Raw genomic sequence first — 6,545 nt, 5'->3', positions numbered from 1 at the left:
ACGTGAGGAGGGAAACAGCCCCGCGCGCGCCCGCCCGCCGCCAGCGACTCCGACGGGGCGGGGGCGGGGCCTGCGGCGCCCGGCGGCGGCTGCGCATGCGGGCGGCGGGGCGCGGGCGGAAGGCGCCCGTGCCGCTCTCCTCCTCCCCCCCCCCGGCCCCGACCCCGGCCGCCGGGGAGTGCGCATGCTCCTAGGGGACGGCTGCGGGACGCTCGGGGAGCGGGGCGAGGAATAACGTTCGTTGCCGCCGCGCCACGGCGCCTGCGCCGGGGGGAGGCAGCGGCGGTGGGGCGCGTGCGCGAGGCGGCCGGCGGCAGCGTTGGGGCCGGGCGTGCTGCGAGGGGGCTCAGCCCGGCGGCCGTTGGTGGCCGTTAGTGGTCGTTACTAACTGTTACTGCCCGGCAGCCCGCCCGCCGTCTCCTCCTTGGCTCCTGCCGGCCACCTCCGCTCGGGGCTGTGCGCGGTGGCTCCGGGGGAGTCGCCGTTGCCGCCCGGCGCTGCGGTGCGCTGCCCGGGGCTGAAGCCCGGAGCCCGGGCTGTAGTACAGCCTCTGGCCGGGTGTACTTGTGGATGGCGGGGTTGCCTGCTTGTAACGTTTGTCGTGTAGGCCTTGTCCGCTTCGCTCTGTTGCTGGCCTGCGTTTGGAAATCGCTGCTTTGATACAGGTTTGGTGGGAGAGCAAAGAGCAGTTTGTCAAATTTTGGGTATGTAGTTGCTTTCACCTCCGTCATTAATAAAGTACGCAGGCCTTAAATCGGTGTAAACACAAGTTCAGCAGCTGTATAGGGGGTTACCGTAGCATGCAACCATCGGTAAAAGCCAAGACGGCTCTGAAAATCCCAGGGGAGAATTAAGCATTTATAAAATTGAATCCGAAAAGTCAGCATGGTAGTTAATAAGCTGCTTAGAGTTTTGAGGAGAGAATGCCTTACATCCAACACCACTTATGTAAACATACCTGTCGGGGCAATGGGAAGGTACATTCTTCAAGACTTTCAGTCCAAGTCCCTTTTGAAACTTGGCACGTGTCTTTTCTTCACAAAGTAAAGGGTGTCTTTCATGCTTTAGCAATAGCACAAAGTGATCCAGGGAAGTAACTGGGTAAGTAACAGTTCTGGATAAAAAGAGTCAGGTATAGTTGATAATCATTCTTTACTGTTGTCAAAAAATGAATGTTATACTGGAAGTTAACCAAAATTGATGTAGGTAAGACTTGCAGAATGCTTATTTACTCTGTTGTAGTGCAATCTGTAATTTTGACAACCACCCGTCAAGAAACATATGCTAGAGTCCAGAGAAAAGCAACAAGGATGATGAAAGGTCTGGAAAATAGGTTCTAAAAGAAAAGATGGAAAGAAATGGCCTTGGTTGGACTAGAAGGAGAAGAATGAGGGCTGATATGAAGAAAGACATCAAATATTTTCATGCATAGAAGAAAGTGGTAATTTCTGTCTGCATTCTTTCAAGCAGGACAAAATACAGATTTAAACTGCAGCTGGCAAAGTTAAAGTTGATCTTCTCTTATGACACCTGGATGAACTAGTTGACCTTTAGTAGACCTGCAAACTTACCTTTTGGTAGGACTCCTTTAAAACACATACCAGAGCAAGTAAGATTGCACTCCCACCTCTGTAGCACCACAGTTACAAAGCAGGTGGAACCCTTAGATTTAGTCTTTCAAATCATATTTCTTTCCCTTTTTTTCTGTTTTCTTACTCCATAGGCAGCTATGGCATGAGGGGATTCTCCCTTCTTGGTGAAGTGATTCTAGTTTACATCCAAAAAAAAAAGATTGAATAGGCAGAGGAAAAGTAAAAGTCAAACAGCACAAGCACTTAGGTGGAAAGAGTGCCCACATTAGATAGTCTCCTCACCAATAAGCTAGACATTCATTTCTACCTTTGATTTGTTGGTTTTTTTTGTTTCTTCGTTTTCCTGTCATCTTCTATCCTTATTTCATTTAACCACAGTGAAATAACTTCAACCCCAGAATACTTTTTGGTGTGGTGATGAGAATATTGCCATGAGAAATGTGGGTTCTAATCTTTTCCCACTGAGGAGAGAATTAAGATCTGGGCATGTTAGGTCACGGGGACTACTGGCCATGGGTAAGTCCCACAAAGTTACATGTTGAATATGGCATTGAAAATTCCAGTTTTGATCTTGGAGACCTAAACTTGATGTCAGGAAGATGTAGGTAAGAATCTGCCACATAAGTCCATTAGGGAATCTGGGCCAATGAAACAGCGGGCTTTAAACCATCTGGTTCACAGCACCTCGCTGGTTGTCAGGGTGGGTTTTGAACATTGTTCCTCTTACAGAAGTACTGTATTGCCTTTGAGAAAGTGCTGGCCTCTAGTGACTTCACAGCATGTACTCAGTTGAATATGCAATATAATAGTGGAATAAACAAAAGCAGTAGGATTTTTGAATTCAGTTTATAATGGTTGCTGTGATTTGTGTGACAAAAATACAATGTGCTGCAAATATTTCTAGTTTTTGATAATGTTGGTATCTCTGTTGGGAAGTGATTCTACATTGTTCTTCCTTATCTATACCATTAGGAATGTGGCAGAGTGAAAATTATGCTTAAAGAGAGCGCAAGTTCAGCAGGATTCCAGTCTGCATTGCAAGCTTTACAAAGTCTTAGGCTCAAATGAACCTTTTTGATGGGGAATAATGCAAGCCTCTGAGGATTTGCTGGAATGCTCTGTGGCAATTAGTTCTGTAATATTATCGTTCAAGTTTCAGCCTTATGTGGCTCTAAAGACTTTGGAAATACATACGGTTTGTTTTTCAAAATGCTTTTAGGCCTCTTTTTTTTTTCTGTCTAATTTTCCATCGTCTAATAGTTACCTTCAGGAAGATCATTTGTGATCTGAACTATGATAGTTTGATTCCACCATCCTTTGCCATCGGATTATCATATTGAAGATTTTTCATCATCCATGTGCATGACTTGCAGAGTTGGTGCAGATGGAGCTGTGTCTAAGCCACTATGCCGGCAGTTCTCCAACTGGACTTAATTGGACAGGGAGTGCCAACCAACAGTAACATTCTCTTCAGGACTCCCATTCCTTGTGGTTATTTGAAACGCATGCCAAACGGATGTGTGCTCATGACCCTGAAAAGGTCTTGGCGCCCTTCTAGGAATGTAGCTCTAGACTACAACAGAGCTCAGGAGTAGGACAATTCCCATTGTTTAACCATGAAATCAGTAGGTCCTTATCAAAGTCTTCCCTGCTACATTCAACAAAACCTTTGGGATTTTTCCATTACTGCTTTCAGAGTAGTGATCGTGCCAACTTAATGGCAAACTTAAAGGGCAAAAGGATGACTGCATTTACCCTTTTGAGATACATTCTTCCCTTCGGCTTCACTGGACAAAACCAGAAGAATACATGTATTTTAAAAATTAGGAAAACTTTATGGTAATAACTTCTTTGAAAATGATTGAGATTTAAGACACAAGTTCTTAAGCACTCAGAAAATGTAGTGAGGATTCTTTTCTTAGCCAGTAAAATGTTAAAAAGACCAAGTCAAAATAACCATTATTTTCTCATATGTCTCAGAGACTGTCACTGGACTGTAAAACAGGTGCTTTGTCAAGTCTTGGCTACAGATAGAAAGTGGCCCCAAGACTCCTACAAACTAATACCAGACAACAGACAAACTATAAATAGCATGATGTCTGTGTTTCTCAGTGTAGTCTAACAGCTCAAAAAGATTATGAAAATACTTGTTAAATAAGTAGAAAATACATGCTACTAGTGTTCTTGTGTTTCTACTGCCTCAAAAAATACATTAAAAAAATATATATATCAATGGATTATGATCTAGCGTTGGTGAAAGACCTCCAAGCAGCAAGCTGGACTAGGTGGCCTCCAGATATCCCCACCAACCAATGTTTTTATGATTATCTGGGACTAAGAGAGTCTGTGGATGGTTGATGAGACAAAGTCAAAGCTTCGGTGTAGGTCACTGCTGAGGAACGTGCCTTCCAGAGTGTCCCAGTTATTAGCACACCTCCAGCTGCACCTTGGCATTACACCTGTGCTCCCTGGCTCTGGGGTCAAGAGACTGGGCTGCTCAACTTCATCTGGTATGAAGGATTGCCATGTTGGTGAAAGTCCTCATAACGCAGCTACAAATGAGTGAAAAACTGAGCTCAACTGCAGATAAATAAACAATTTCCCTCTGTGTGTACGAGATTTAATAGTTCTGAGCTATTAAAAATAGGAGCATATAAAGACTTTATCATACATCATTTGGTCAGTGGTAATTAAATAACTACATGCTCTGTACCCTGTGAGAAATTCAATCCTATGCTGGAGACCAAGGCAGGCCGCAGATTCCAGCAAACATTCTTTTCCAAGGTTTGAATAATTTTGAATAGTACATTAGCATCTATGGAACAGGGAATTTCAAAATATGCAACAGGCATTCTGGAAAATACACTGACAATAAAAGAGTAATAACGTTGTACAATACGTTAATGTTGATGCACTTCTTGGGAATGAGGAAATACAGGCTTGCATTTTTATGAAAGAGTTTGGAGGAAAACATTGTAAGAAAGGACTGCAAAATTGTATGAAAGGACTGTAAAAAATCTTACAATAAAATTATAATTGATGGACAATTAAACAGAATGTAATGGCCTACACTGTGACAGAGTTAAGCAGCTAAGTTAGTGTATGCTATCTTTAAAAAAGAGATTCTGGTGTTTAAAAAATGATGATTTCACCTCCTAAATACTTTGATTTGATTTCCTTTGTTATCCAGTGTGTTATTTTTGGTGGGCTCCATTATCTGGGAGCATGAGGTAAGACAGGAGCTTTCCACACTGGCAAGCTCTTTTCCAGATATATACTAATGTAAAGTATTAGTATGTTTGATAACAGTGTGTGCTAACTATTTGGCTTAAGGGAGCATGTGGTCATATATCACAGTAGGCTGGGTCCACAACAATGATTAGTTGCTGACAGATCTTCTCTGATTAGTTCTTAAGAAAGACGGTCTTAAAAAAAAAAATCCCCTTTATTTCTTACATTTTCTCCCTGAAACCCTCTCTTTTTAATCTAAGTTTCACTCATATTTTGTGTAAAATGAATGTCTCTTGCTGCCTTTGCTCCTAATCACATACAGCAGTCTCCCTTTTGGTGTACAGCGTCACTCATAGTAACTGCAAGTTTGAAGCTTGGCTATGCCGTTATCCTGACTGCAGCCCGGAGGGTAGGGTAACAACCAAACACTTGTGCTGGAGAAGACTACCACTGGCCACAGTTTATATAGCTGGGGTACTTCTGGCCCACATCATAGTACTTTTAAGACCACACTTTTCCCAGTTCATTAGCAAACTATATAACATCTAGGAAACCCAACAATTTTCTAATTTTAGAAAGCAGGAATTCCTGCATGTGGCTTTAAAACACACACACACACTCCTGCAAGTAGCAACCCTCTTTTCTTAGTGCACTGTAGACAGCAGCCCATGACCTGTTCCCACCCTGTTTCAAGTTATTGCATATGCCAGACCAGGAGAACGTGGAACAGTGCTCAGGTACCACACTGTTGGTCCAAATATTTTTAGGTGATCTGTAGTAAGAAAAGCTTCTCTAGTTCCATTTAGCCTGTGACATTTGTACTCCAGCACAGCTGCTTACGTGTTTCATTCCCATTCCAAGACTTGGCTTTGATGAGCTGTAGGTAGATATACATAAAGCTAGCATTTTAGGTGCTAAGCCTCACATGGTAACCTGCTTGCCTGAGACTATGCACTGAATGCTATTCTTTAATTGTAATTTAAGTTTATAATTTTCCTCATGTTTAAGAAAAAGTGTCATGAACTGCATTCTGTCATTATGGCAAAGACAAACCATGTGATTCCCACCTCTGACATTAGATTCAAGAGTATCTTTGTAATTAAAGTTTACTATGTCGAAGACACATGATGTGCATATGCTGAGACAGTCACCCATTCCATAAATTTACTTTGGCACTGATTTTGGAAAAAAGGATTAAATAGATTATGGAAAGGATACACAGTTCTGCCACCTTATTAATATTTTTCTGTTCAGCCTGGTGGAAAATACCTGTAAATCTTTCTGAAGTCATGTTCTGCATGTGACTGCAGCATTTTGACTCCTGCACTCTTTGATTATTTCATTAGATAAATTAAATGTTTTTACTGCCTGGCTCTTATTGTGTCACAGAAGTGTCCTATTTTTCTTTTTCCCCCTAAAACTTGTACTATTTTTTTTTTTTTTAAATGGGAGAAGCTCATGTCTTTTTCACAGGATTCTGTGTTTTCCATTCTTGCTCAAGAAGTCCTGCAAGTTTGCTCTTTGGTAGAATGAGGGTTTTGGCTCTGCTCCCAGCATCGATTCCACATCCCATTCCATTAATCTGATTTCTAAACTTGGACAATTTTTATCAGTTTTATAACCTTACAAAACTTTCTAAAATCCTACTGTCAGTGATGCTTCCATTTTTTTCCTAGATACTTTTTGCTATGTAGTTTCTTAGTGGTTAGATTCAGAAGTCGT

This window comes from Pelecanus crispus, chromosome 2 (genome assembly GCF_030463565.1).
Source record: "Pelecanus crispus isolate bPelCri1 chromosome 2, bPelCri1.pri, whole genome shotgun sequence".
Taxonomy (NCBI): Eukaryota; Metazoa; Chordata; class Aves; order Pelecaniformes; family Pelecanidae; genus Pelecanus; species Pelecanus crispus.
The sequence above is the reverse complement of the archived record's forward strand: the minus strand, read 5'-3'. Positions refer to the sequence as shown.